This window comes from Rana temporaria (genome assembly GCF_905171775.1).
Source record: "Rana temporaria chromosome 4 unlocalized genomic scaffold, aRanTem1.1 chr4i, whole genome shotgun sequence".
NCBI classification, from domain to species: domain Eukaryota; kingdom Metazoa; phylum Chordata; class Amphibia; order Anura; family Ranidae; genus Rana; species Rana temporaria.
The window spans coordinates 258,702-271,891 of NW_024404443.1; positions in this window are offsets into that span (position 1 = coordinate 258,702).

The following is a 13,190-nucleotide window of genomic DNA, read 5'->3' on the forward strand; positions in this document are numbered from 1 at the left end:
GGTTTCTGTACATTCAAGAACTACTACCCCCATGGGAATAAATTTATTATTATTGTTATACAGGATTTATAAAGCACCAACAATTTGCACAGCACAGGATGAATCAGAGGGCCCTGCTCGTTAGCAACTACAATCTAGGAGGGAGGGTCAAATAATACAAAAAGTAGTAACTGTGGGAGATGAGCTGATGGAGAAAATAAATGTACAGTTGTTAGGTGTGGACAGGATAGGCTTCTCTGGAAAGGAGGGTTTTCAGGGATCATGTAAAAGCAAACAGAGTAGGAGATAGTCAGACAGATTGGGGTATGGAGTTCCATAGGATGGGAGAGACTCGGGAAAGTCCTGGAGGTGAGCCTGGGAGGAGGTGACAGGAGAGCTAGAGAGCAGGAGGTCTTGGGAGGAATGAAAAAAACGATTTGGTTGATATGGTGAGACTAGGTTAGTGATGTAGGTGTGGGCTGAGTTGTGGATGGCTTTGTCAGTTATTGTTTGTATTTAGAATTTATTTTGTTGGGTGAATGGAAGCCAATGGATGGATTGGCAGAAAGGGGTGGCAGACGATGGGCGGGGATTTCATAAGAGAGAAAGTAGGGTTGCCAGGCAGAGAAGTCATCCAGGAAGGTTGATACCAGTCCAGGGGGCCGATAGATAACAGTAATTCTTAGAGAAAAGGGAAAAGAAGCCAAATACAATGTGCCTCAAAAGAGTAGAGTGTCAGAGAAGGAGGTGGGTGAAGGTGCTGTGTGGGGCTAGAAGGATTCTCACGCTGCTTCCCTTCCATTCACTTGGTCTGGAGGAGTGAGTCCAGAGAAGGCCACCATGGGAGATCGAAGCAGGAGAAGCAGTGTCGGATTCATGAAGCCAGGTTTCGGTAATGGCAAGTAGGTTAAATGGATTTGTGATAAAGAGGTTGTGGGGGGAGGTGAGTTTATTACAGAGAGAGCGGACATTCCAGAGGGCACAGGAGAAGAGGAGGCTGGTTTTAAGAAGAAGAGGATTGAAAACCAAGTTCTGTGGATTGCAGATGCTGCAGAGGGTGTAGGGTGATTGGAGTGTTGGGCAGTTAAATGATAGAAGGCTGGGGGGCGTGGCTAACCACAGACCATGATGGCTGCTTGAGAGCCGAGCTCCTCAATAAAGGGACATGCAGCGGCACAGAACGGCTTCACAGGGGACATACACTCACCCTACCACCTCCACCTTCATCCACCTCCCGCAGCAAAACTGGCGATTTCCCTGTAAGCCCCCAATCCTACCCTGACACCACAATCAGCTAGCCCAGCTAAGGCTAGATTCAGGCTGGATGATCCTGGATGCAGTCCGGTGACAGGGCCAGAGGTTGACTCAGGGGAAGACACCAGGAAATTACCAGACAGAATTGAGAAATTCCCCACCACTAATCAGGCTGTCATGGACACTGTGCTGAAAGATATGCTGCTCTCATTACGAAGCACTATACAGGCCGACATGATGTCCTGCTTGCAGAAGTTTCACACAGACATACATGAGGTGGAGTCAAGGGTGGATCACATCAAATGTAAAATGGGGGAATTTGCATCCACTATAAATTACTTAGTGGATGCCCAGGAGAAGAATGAGGACGAGATGGAGGGTTTTAAGGTAAAAATGGCAGACATGGAGGACAGGAGCAGGAGGAACAACATGAAAATAAGAGGTATCCCTGAGTCCGTCCAACAGGGGATCTGAGGGCCTACGTCACTACCCTATTTACAGAACTCCTTCCTCATCTGACCGTGCTAGATGTCACGATAGACAGCATCCATTGCCTCCCCAAACCATCCTACATTCCCGATCAAATTCAGAGAGATGTGATTCTGAGATTACACTTTTACCACGCCAAAGAGCAGCTCATGGTGGCCATGCGTATCAAGGAACGCATCTCACCCCAATACCAGCACCTGCAATTCTATGCAGATCTGTCGCAGTATACATAGAAAAAAAAGGAGAAGCTTGGTCACCATCACCAAGGCACTCAGGAATCACCAGATATCTTACAGGTGGGGTACCCAATCAACATCACTATCACCAAAGACGGGACTACGCACGTTGTGACATCACTAGAAAAAGGCCTATCCTTGCTCAAGGAATGGCACATTGTCCCTGACTTGGACAATAACTCCAATCCACCGAAAAAAGCGCAACCTGTGGAGTCAGAATGGAGAATGGTCACTGCAAAAAACTCTAATGCCGCGTACACACGATAGGTTAAACCGATGAGAATGGTCTGATTTTCATCGGTCAAAACCGATCGTGTGTGGGCGCCATCGGTTATTTAACCATTGGTTAAAAAAAAGAAAACTTGCTTTAAATTTAACCGATGGATTCCTAACCGATAGGTCAAAACCAATCGTTAGTAGGCACGAACCATCGGTTAAAAATCCACGCATGCTCAGAATCAAGTCGACGCATGCTTGGAAGCATTGAACTTAATTTTTTCAGCACATCGTTGTGTTTTATGTCACCGCGTTTTGACACAATCGGTTATTTAACCGATGGTGTGTAGGCACGACGGACCATCAGTCCGTTCTCATCGGATGGACTGATCGTGTGTACGTGGCATAAGAAACATGCCTGAACCTGGTGGGCTTGTCTAGGAATTTCAAGTCCCGGGGGGAGGAGGGGAAGCCCTCTTAGTCACGAACTTGACCCCTTTAATTACATTTGAGAAGCAGCCAGCTGCATCCGAGTGAACAGTTAAATCATTTTGACCTGGGCAGTTAACCCTTGGGTCCCACATGTTCCCTTTTTCTCAGAAATCTGAACTTCAGTTGTGTTATACATTTTTTTGTGTTACGCTTTTTCTTATCATTTTTTCTCCCTATTCATCACAGTCCGCTCCAACTAACAAATGGCATCATCTTAAGTGTCGTATTCAGGACTTCTTACACGATCAATTCCCATGCTGGAAGAGACACAGTGCTGACTTCAAGATCCTACACCAAACCACAGCAGAGTTGCCAACTTTCAGTAAATTTATGAACAGTTTGTAAAATCTGTACTTTTTGCATCTGTTCTTGAATGTCCATTACGGACATATAGGCTGCACATCCGTAACTGACATTCATGAACAGATGCAACAATTATGGATTTTACTAACTGTTTGTAAATGTACTGAATGTATGCAACCCTGAACCACAGCCAGTCTACCCTCACGTCCATCTACGGTGTATCATCAGAACGTGAGTACCTCAGCCACAGCTTCTACACACTCTTTTCACTACAAAAGACATTCTCTCTTTGACCACTGGGGGGGGAACACTCAGCACAAGACTCAGCTCTCCTCTTGAAGGATCTACACATCATAGCATCTTCAAACCATCCACATGGGGGTGACTTTTCTTTCTATTAATTCAAAAGGCCTCAATCACCCAGTTAAGCGCAAATCACTGTGGTCTGAAGCCTTGCAATTCAAGAGTGACATCCTGTGTGCACAGGAAACACACTTCTGCGCTACTGCACAGCTCAAACGCTCGCACAAGAGCTACCCATATGTTTTTACCGCAAATGCTGAGTCAAAGAAAAAGGGGGTCCTCACGGCAATCAGAGACACGGTCTCATTTCAGCTCCACAAAGAAATGAAAGACCCTAGTGGCAGGAATCTCATCTTAATCTGTGATATAAACTCTACCACATATACAATTGCAAACGTATATACCCCTAACTCCCATCTAATGAAATTCCTTAATAAGCAGTTAAAGAAGATAGACCTGCTCAGAAGAGGGGCCCTGGTGATCTGCAGAGATTTTAACCTTGCTCCAGATAAAACCATAGACTCAACCTCTACATCTACTCGCAAAGGCCCTTCTCTTCTTAGCACACTGCATCAACACCGTTCTTACTCCTGCATAGATCTCTTTCTAGTGGACCAAAGCCTCCTATCCCATACCACCAATACGACTATAAATACTATTACGTGGTCAGACCATGCATCTGTGACTCTCACTATAGAAGACTCCCTCTCATCTGGGGCAAACCCACCCCTCCTGCAGAGAGAGCATACCAGGAAAATTCTAGAAACTCAGCTGAATGCTTAATTTGCTGACAATGTAGATTCTGTGGAAAATTACTCTACCATGTGGAACACCCACAAAGCGTTCATGCGAGGCGTTTTTATAAAGCTAAGAGGAAAGACACATAAAAGAACTTACTGACAGCATCTGTGATCTGGAAACCCAGAACAAACAGGATCCCTTGCCCTCTATATCCCATAAACTCTCACAAATTAGACATGATCTCAGACTCTGTCTTCTGGGGGACGTTGAGAAGTCTACTAGACGACTAAAAATGACTTATTATGCCAATGGCAATAAAGCCGGGAAAATTCTCGCCTACCGCCTGTGTGGCTGCAGGTACAAAGCTAGAATCCCTTACATAGTCCACCCTATCACTAATGATAAACATTATCATCCTAAAAACATTGGGCTAGATTCAGCAAGGATTTACGCCGGCGTATCTATAGATACGCCACGTAAATTAAAAACTGCGCTGGCGTATCTTCTTTCTGTATTCAAGATACGCTGAAATTAGCCTAAGATCCTACTGGCGTAAGTCTCTTACACCCTCGTATCTTAGGGTGCATATTTACGCTGGCCGCTAGGTGGCGCTTCCGTCGTTTTCGGTGTAGAATATGCAAATGACCTAGATACGCCGATTCACAAACGTACGTGCGCCCGACGTAATTTTTTACGTAGTTTGCGTAAGGCTTTTCGGGCGTAACGTTGCTCCTGCTTCTATGAGGCGTACGCAATGTTAAGTATGGACGTCGTTCCCGCGTCGAATTTTGATTTTTTTTTACGTCATTCGCGTAATCGTTCGCGAATAGGGCTGGACGTAATTTCCGTTCACGTCGAAACCAATACGTCCGTGCGGCGTACTTCAATCACGTGGGGTCACCACACATTTACATAAAACACGCCCCCCTCATCCTCATTTGAATTAGGCGCGCTTACACCGGGCCCATTTACGCTACGCCGCCGTAACTTAGGAAGCAAGTGCTTTGTGAATACAGCACTTGTCTCACTTACGATACGCTACGCCGCCGTAACAATGCACGATTCTACCTGAATCTAGCCCATTGTGGATGCTTTCAGTAACTACGATGGAACCCTCTACAACTTAGAGAAAGATCCTCTTACTCACCAACCCGAATCGGAGCTGATAGCTGGCTTCCTAGCCAAATTGTCCCTTCCTCAACTAACAACATGCCAACTTCAAATGATAGAAGGCCCAGGGTTCGGGGATATGTCACCAGAGGTTAGGAGAAGCAGACGGGTGAGGGAGGTGATGTGGGAGTGTGATTTATATGAAGGGACATGCAAAGCGTCCTGGAGGATTTATCAGCATGTGGGTGTAGAAGTATCAGGAGTTGGTGAGTGCAGTAATAGGGAGAGGACAGAAAGGAGGGTGATATATATAAGCTGTGGGGTGGAGAAGAGGGGTGAAGGAAAGAGGACACAACTGGTAGGGAGCGCATGTTACAGAGTGGAAGGAGAGCTGAATAGAGAGACGGGTCACCTGCAATCTGTTTGGTACTTCTCAGTGCAGTTTGCTATGTATGTTCACTTTGTGCAATCACTGGAGTGCAGAGCTTTATTGTACATATCACTTGTATAAAGAATCACTTAGAGAAATAATCTCTAAAGGAAAGAACCCCAGCAACGTGCTGACCCCATAAGGGTGGTCCACTGGTATACTGTCAAAGGTGGGGGTGTTTTTTTGTTAATTGATGAATCATGAGATAATATAAGGATGGCTGACAATCAGAGCAAACCTTTCACATCTAAAGTCAGACCAGCAAGAGGGCAGAGCTGTAAAGATAAGGTCAGCACATAAAACTTTGGTAAGACACTACAGAGAAACACAAACATCATAATGATGGAGACGGGGAACAGATGGTGAAAGTGACACCAAAAGACACACAGACACAGTGACAGCAAACAGTTTCCAGCTGTTCAGTTATGGGTGGATGTGACTCAGATGGGACATACCTGTGGAGGGACAGAGAAGAAATCTTCAGATGAGGCAGAACTTGAAGTGCAAATTACTTTTATAAAGAATCATTTTGAGAGAAAAAAAAAAAAAGGTGAGAACCTCGGCAACGTGACCTAATCACAGCCAGGGAGACATTTCCCGATCTTTGCAGCTGAGCATCGGGACAATGTCTCCCTGACTGTGATAAGCGCAGCGTCGTGCAGACTTCCTGGCGGGCTCTGCACGTGTACTATGCGAACACGCTGGAGCTCATCCTTACTCAGCATGACTTACATAATGAAGGAGATGAGGGGGAGGGGAGGAAGTCACTTAAGGTGACCATAGATACATGGAAATTCAGCTGGTTCAGCAGGGATCGGTCACATTTCCATCCATGTGTGGTCACTACTGGATAAAAGTCACTCGATCAGCGGCTGTAGCCAATAGCTTCATCACTGATCTGTGTATTCTGAGCGCGGAGGAGCGCCCCCATTGTCAGAATACAATAGTGCAGCGGGGAGGATTCCCCCATCCCCCTCCAATGTGTGAATGAGGGAATCGGTTCAGTTGTTTCACTCATCGCACTGGATGAACGATAAAACTGAACCATGTATGGCCAGCTCTGGAAGCAAGATATATTAATCATCAACTCATCCTCCTGAAGGGGTTAATCTAGGTTTCCACACTATATATGTGTGTATCATCATCTGCTGGAGATAAAAGACGTCACAGTGACTATGGAGGAAGAGGACGGACATGACGGGGTTACTGGGTGTAAATAGAAAATAAGATCTTATTACCTCCTCTGCTGCCTCTTCCAGCAACGTCTCCTCTCTACTTCCTCCCGACTCACCTCTCACCCGGAACTTCCTGTCTGTACCTGACATCACTTCCTGTCTGTATTCCATAGAGAATTACTGTCTGGGTAAAAGTGAGATCACCACCTTGTGCTGTGTGTGTATGTACTGTATATTCTTATGCCGCGTACACACCATCACTTTCTGCGATGAAAAAAACCGACGTTTTGAAAAACGTCAATTTAATTGACTGTGTGCGGGCAAAAACGTCATTTTATGTCTTCTGAAAAACGACCAAAAAAAATTGAAGCATGCTGAACACATCCTTGTGCTGTGTGTGTAAGTACTGTATATCCTTATAGATGGGTCATCTCCACTCCCACCAAGGGGGAGAGAAATATATTACTGCTCGGGGGGGGGGGAGGGGGAGACATTTTGGCCCCTTTGATTTTGCAGTAAAATTGATGTGAGATTTAGTCATGTAGAACATCTGTTATATGGGTACAAAGAACCCCAGCTGAGAGTAAAGGGTGGAAATGGCTCCTGATCCCCAGATTTGGGCAATTGTGTCACCAATATAAATAGAAAAAAACCTGCGCTATGTGTAACAACTAGAGTTTAGCGGACACCTGGATGTCCGGGTTCGGACCCGAACCTGGACTTTGAAAAAAAAGTTTGGGTTCGGGACCGAACCCGAACCCCATTGAAGTCAATGGGGACCCGGACTTTTGACTACAAAAATGTCTCTAAAAAACTAAGGGAAAGGGCTGGAGGGCTGCAAATGGCGGGAAGAGCATGGCAAGTACTCTGAAAATAAATGTGGATAGGGCAATAACTCAAAATAACATAAAAAAAATAAAATCATTTTGACCTAGGAGGACGAGGTCCATATGTATTAGGAGGTTGAGGTGGATGTGGCGGTGTAGGTGGAAGCAGCGGTGGAGGAGGAGGTAGCCAACACAGCAGGTTTTGGTTTTTAATATATGTATTTTTTAAATTAGGGTAAACCCCAAAAGAGTGAGAAAGATCTAGGGTTGCTACCTCATCCCTTTAAACCAGAACACAGAGTAATTACACAGGTTCTGGGGCTAATTTACTGTCGATAAGGCACCAAGTGAGTTTAATTAGCAGCACCTTAATCAGCCAGAGAACCTGTGTAATTAATATGTTTTTGCTTTGAAAGGGATGAGATGGCAACCCTAGAAAGCTCAGAAAAAAAACAATGGCTGGGTAAGGGCGGCCCGGTGTCTATTCTGTACATGGTACGGACAAGTCCTCTGGGATACATGCCTGGTTCATTTTAATGAACGTGAGCTTGTCCACATTGGCTCTGGACAGGCGGCTGCACTTGTCTGTGATAACGCCCCCTGCCGTGCTAAATACACGTTCAGACAATACACTGGCCGCAGGGCGTAAAGGGCAAGCTCAGGCCATGTGCCCAATTTGGAGACCCAGAAGTTTAAGGGGGCATAGCCGTCATTCAGTACGTGTAGGCGTGTGCACACATACTGCTCTACCATGTTGCTGAAATGCTGCCTCCTGCTAAAACGTTCCATATCAGCTGGTGGTGCTGTTTGTTGTGGCGTGCTGACAAAGCTTTTCCACATTTTGGCCATACTAACCCTGCCTTCTGAGGTGCTGGCAGTGCCCCTGCTGCGTTGGCGACCTCTTCCTCCTCCTCTGCCTTCTGCTTCCACTGTGCCCCCGCTGCCAGGTGGGAATTGCACCAGCAGCGCGTCTACCAGCGTGCGCTTGTACTCGCGCATCTTGCGTTCACGCTCCAGTGAGGGGATTAAGGACGGTACATTGTCCTTGTAACGGGGATCCAGCAGCGTGGCCACCCAGTAATCAGCACCAGTTATAATGTGCGAAACACGCCGGTCGTTGCGGAGACACTGCAGCATGTAATTGCTCATGTGTGCCAGGCTGCCCAGAGGCAACGAACAGCTGTCCTCTGTGGGAGGTGTATCATTTGTGTCCTCTGTATCCCCCCAGTCACGCACCAGTAATGGCCATGAGCTGGTCTGGATGCCCTCCTGCTGTGAACATGGTTCCTCCTCCATGTCTTCCTCCTCCTCCACCGCGTCATCCTCCAGAACTGTGCCCTTGCTGGACAATTGTGTACCTGGCCTTTGTTGGTGCAGGAACCCACTCTCGGAGCCACTTGTGAATGACTGCCCTGAAAGCCTTGGAAATGATCCCGATTCCTCCTCCTGTGCCACATCCTCTTCCATCATCGCCCAAAGCGTTTTTTCAAGGAGGCATAGAACTGGGATAGTCACGCTGAGAGCGGCGTCATCTGCACTGGCCATTTTGGTGGAGTACTCAAAACAGCGCAACAAGGCACACAGGTCTCGCATGGAGGCCCAGTTATTGGTGGTGAAGTGGTTCTGTTCTGCAGAGCGACTCACGCGTGCGTGCTGCAGCTGGAACTCCACTATCGCCTGCTGCTGCTCGCACAGTCTGGCCAGCATGTGCAAGGTGGAGTTCCACCTTGTGGGCACGTCACATATGAGGCGGTGAGCGGGAAGGCTGAAGTTACGCTGCAGCGCTGCCAGGCGAGCAGCAGCAGGGTGAGAACACCGAAAGTGCACACAGACGGACCGCACTTTCTGCAGAAGCTGTGGCATATCGGGGTAAGTTTTCAGGAACCTCTGCACCACCAAATTCAGCACATGTGCCAGGCAAGGGATGTGCGTCAAACCGGCTAGGCCCAGAGCTGCTACGAGATTTTGCCCGTTATCGCACACCACCAGGCCAGGCTTTAGGCTCACTGATGCCAACCACTCATCGGTCTGTTGTTCCATGTCCCTCCACAACTCCTGCGTGGACAGGAACATTTTAAAACTGCCTGCTGTCGTTTACCCATGGCTGTGCTGAAGTTGGTGGTGAATGTGTTACGCTGACCAGATGAGGAGGCGGTAGAGGATGAGAAAGCGGAGTAAGAAGAGTTAGCAACAGGAGGCAAACTGAAGCGCCCTGCAATCCTCGGTGGTGGAAGGACATGCACGAAACTGCTATCCGCCTCAGGCCCAGCCGCCACTGCATTTACCCAGTGCGCTGTTAGGGAAATATAACGTCCCTGGCCGTGCTTACTGGTCCACGTATCCGTAGTTAGGTGGACCTTGCCACAGATGGCGTTGCGCAGTGCACACCTGATTTTGTCCCCCACTTGGTTGTGCAGGGAAGGGATGGCTCGCCTGGAAAAGTAGTGGCGGCTGGGCACGACGTACTGTGGGACAGCCAATGCCATCAGGCTTTTAAAACTCTGCGTCTCCACCAGGCGGAATGACAACATTTCAAAGGCCAGGAATTTTGAAATGCTGGCATTCAGGGCCAGGGATCGCGGGTGGGTAGAGGGGTACTTCCTCTTACGCTCCAGTGTTTGGGAGATGGAGAGCTGAATGCTTCCATGGGACATTGTGGAGATATTTGATGACCCAGGTGGTAGTGTTGCTTGCCGGTCCTCTAATTGCGGGGTGGCAGGTGGCACTGTCACTACAGAGGTGGATGAAGAGGCAGAGACTGAAGCAGAAGGAGCCAGAGACCTTTCTTGGTTTTTGAGGTGTCTACTTCACTGCAGCTTGTGCCTTGCACTTAGATGCCTGGTCATGCAGGTTGTGCTCAGGTTGAAAAAGTTTCTACCTCGCTTCAGGCTCTGATTGCACAGCATGCAAACCACTCGTGTCTTGTCATCAGCACATTGTGTGAAGAACTGTCACGCGCGGGAACTTCTTAGACCTGGCTTTGGTGTACTCGGTCCCTTGCTGCGTTGGGCAGTAGCAGGCGTACTGTCTAGGGGACGGACGCTCCGCTTTGTCACCCTACTCCCTCTTCTGCTGTGCTGGTGGCTCTGTGCAACCACCGCCTCTTCCTCCGAACTACACAGGTCACCTGCATGACGTTGATTCCATGTGGGGTCATCTTCCACCCAGTCTTCACCACTGCCCTCCTTGTCGATCTGCACTATTGCAAAAGCAGCAGCAGTTGGCAACTGTGTTTCATCATCATCTGAGACGTGCTGTGATGGTCCCCCCATGTACTCATCTTGAAACATAAGTGGTTGGGCATCGGCGAACTCAATCTCTTCCACTTCTGGGGCTGGGCTAGGTGGATGGCTTTGGGAAAACATGCTAACAGACTCATCAAAAAGCAGAAGAGACTGCTGCATGATTTGGGGCTCAGACTGCTTGGCTGATTTGCAAGGGGGTGAGGTGAAAGACTGATGGACATCGGCTGCAGGTGCCAACTCTGATCTTTCAGCACAAGACTGGTTGGAAAACAATGTGAAGGAACTGGAGGCACTGTCAGCAACCCAATCTACTACCGCCTGTTCTGCTCCTGGCCTCAACATTCGTAGAGCCGGATTAGGCCCAACCAAATACCACTGCAGGCTCTGTCGCCTACTCGAACCTGAGGAAGGTGTTTCACTTGTGCTTGTAGCTGGCACAGATCGACCACGTCCTCTCCCTGTAACAGGAGCTCCACCAGCAGCACCACGACCGCGGCCACGTCCCTTATTTGACGTTCTTATATTTCTCAAATGTAGGGTCTTGCCCTAAATGGGTGTTTTTTGAATAGCACAATAGGAGAACAGTATCTAAAGGGTGTATCTCACACGTACAGATATGCAGGAAACACACCAAAAAATATATAATATTTGCCCTAAATAATTATTTTTTAATGGCACAATAGAAAAACAGTGTGTATCTCACATGTACAGATATGCAGGAAACGCACCAACAAAAAATTATTTGCCCTAAATGGGTGTTTTTTTAATAGCACAATAGAAGAACAGTAGCTAAAGGGTCCATCTCACACGTACAGATATGGAGGAAACACTGCAAACACTGGAGGAAACACTGCAAAATATATATTTTTGCCCTAAATGGGTGTTTTTTGAATAGCACAATAGAAGAACAGTATCTAAAGGGTCTATCTCACACATACAGATATGGAGGAAACACTGCAAATACTGGAGAAAACACTGCAAAATATATTTTTTTGCCCTAAATGGGTGTTTTTTGAATAGAACAATAGAAGAACACTAGCTAAAGTGTTTATCTCACACGTACAGATATGCAGGAAACACTGCAAACACTGGAGGAAACACTGCAAAATATATTTTTTTGCCCTAAATGGGTGTTTTTTGAATAGAACAACACTAGCTAAACTGTTTATCTCACACGTACAGATATGGAGGAAACACTGCAAAAAAATGTTGTTGCCCTAAATGGATGTTTTTTAAATAGCACAATAGAAGAAAAGTATATAAAGGGTGTATCTCACAGGAACATATGCAGTGCTGGTGTAATTTAATTTCTGAAGCAGGACAGTCTGACTCCTATCTAATTCTCTCCCTCGGAGCAGCAGCAGCAGCCTTTCCCTACACTATCTAAAGCAGAGTGACGTGCTGTGCTATGTGCCTCTAGCTTATATAGAGGCTGGGTCACATGCTGCACTGGCCAATCACAGCTATGCCATTAGTAGGCATGGCTGTGATGGCTTCTAAGTCTCACAAGTAAAACAAATGGTGATTGGCTGCCCTGCAGCGCGACATTACATTGCCGAACACCGAACTTACAGCAAATTGTTCGGGTTCGGGTACCAAAAACCCAAAAGTTCGGGTTCGCTCAACCCTAGTTATAAACACTGGGTTAGATTCAGAGAGCCATTACACCGGCGTATCCATAGATACGCAGCGTAATTGCTAAGCTGCGCCGGCGTATCTACTTTCTGTATTCAGAAAGCTAGATACGCCAACATTAGCCTAAGATACGACTGGCATAAGTCTCTTACGCCGTGGTATCTTAGGGTGCATTCTCACGCTGGCCGCTAGGTGGCGCTCCCGTAGTTTTCAGCGTAGAGTATGGAAATTACCTACTTACGCCGATTCACAAACATACATGCGCCCGGCGGTAGTTTTTTACGTCGTTTGCGTAAGTCGTTTTCGTTGTAACGTTGCTCCTGCCATTAGGAGGCGCAGCCAATGATAAGTATGGACGTCGTTCCCGCTTCGAAATTTGAATTATTTACGTTGTTTGCGTAAGTCGTTCGCGAATAGGGCTGGACGTAATTTACGTTCACGTCTGTGACTAGTAATTTACTTCAACACCAGTTTCCTTACATTTGGGCGGACACTAGTATCCCGTATTTAGGCATCCACCTCACCAGGACTACTAAATCATTATACAAATACAATTACATCACCCTTAGGAACAAGTTACAGATCGATCTTCACAAACTGAGAAAACACAAATTTTCTTGGTGGGGCAGACTATCTGCTTTCAAAATGATTCATCTTCCACAAGTTCTATACTTTTTCGTAAATTTACCCATTCCTATTCCCACTATTTTTTTTAATCCATGCAATCACTTTTGTCCAGATTTGTCTGGAATGGG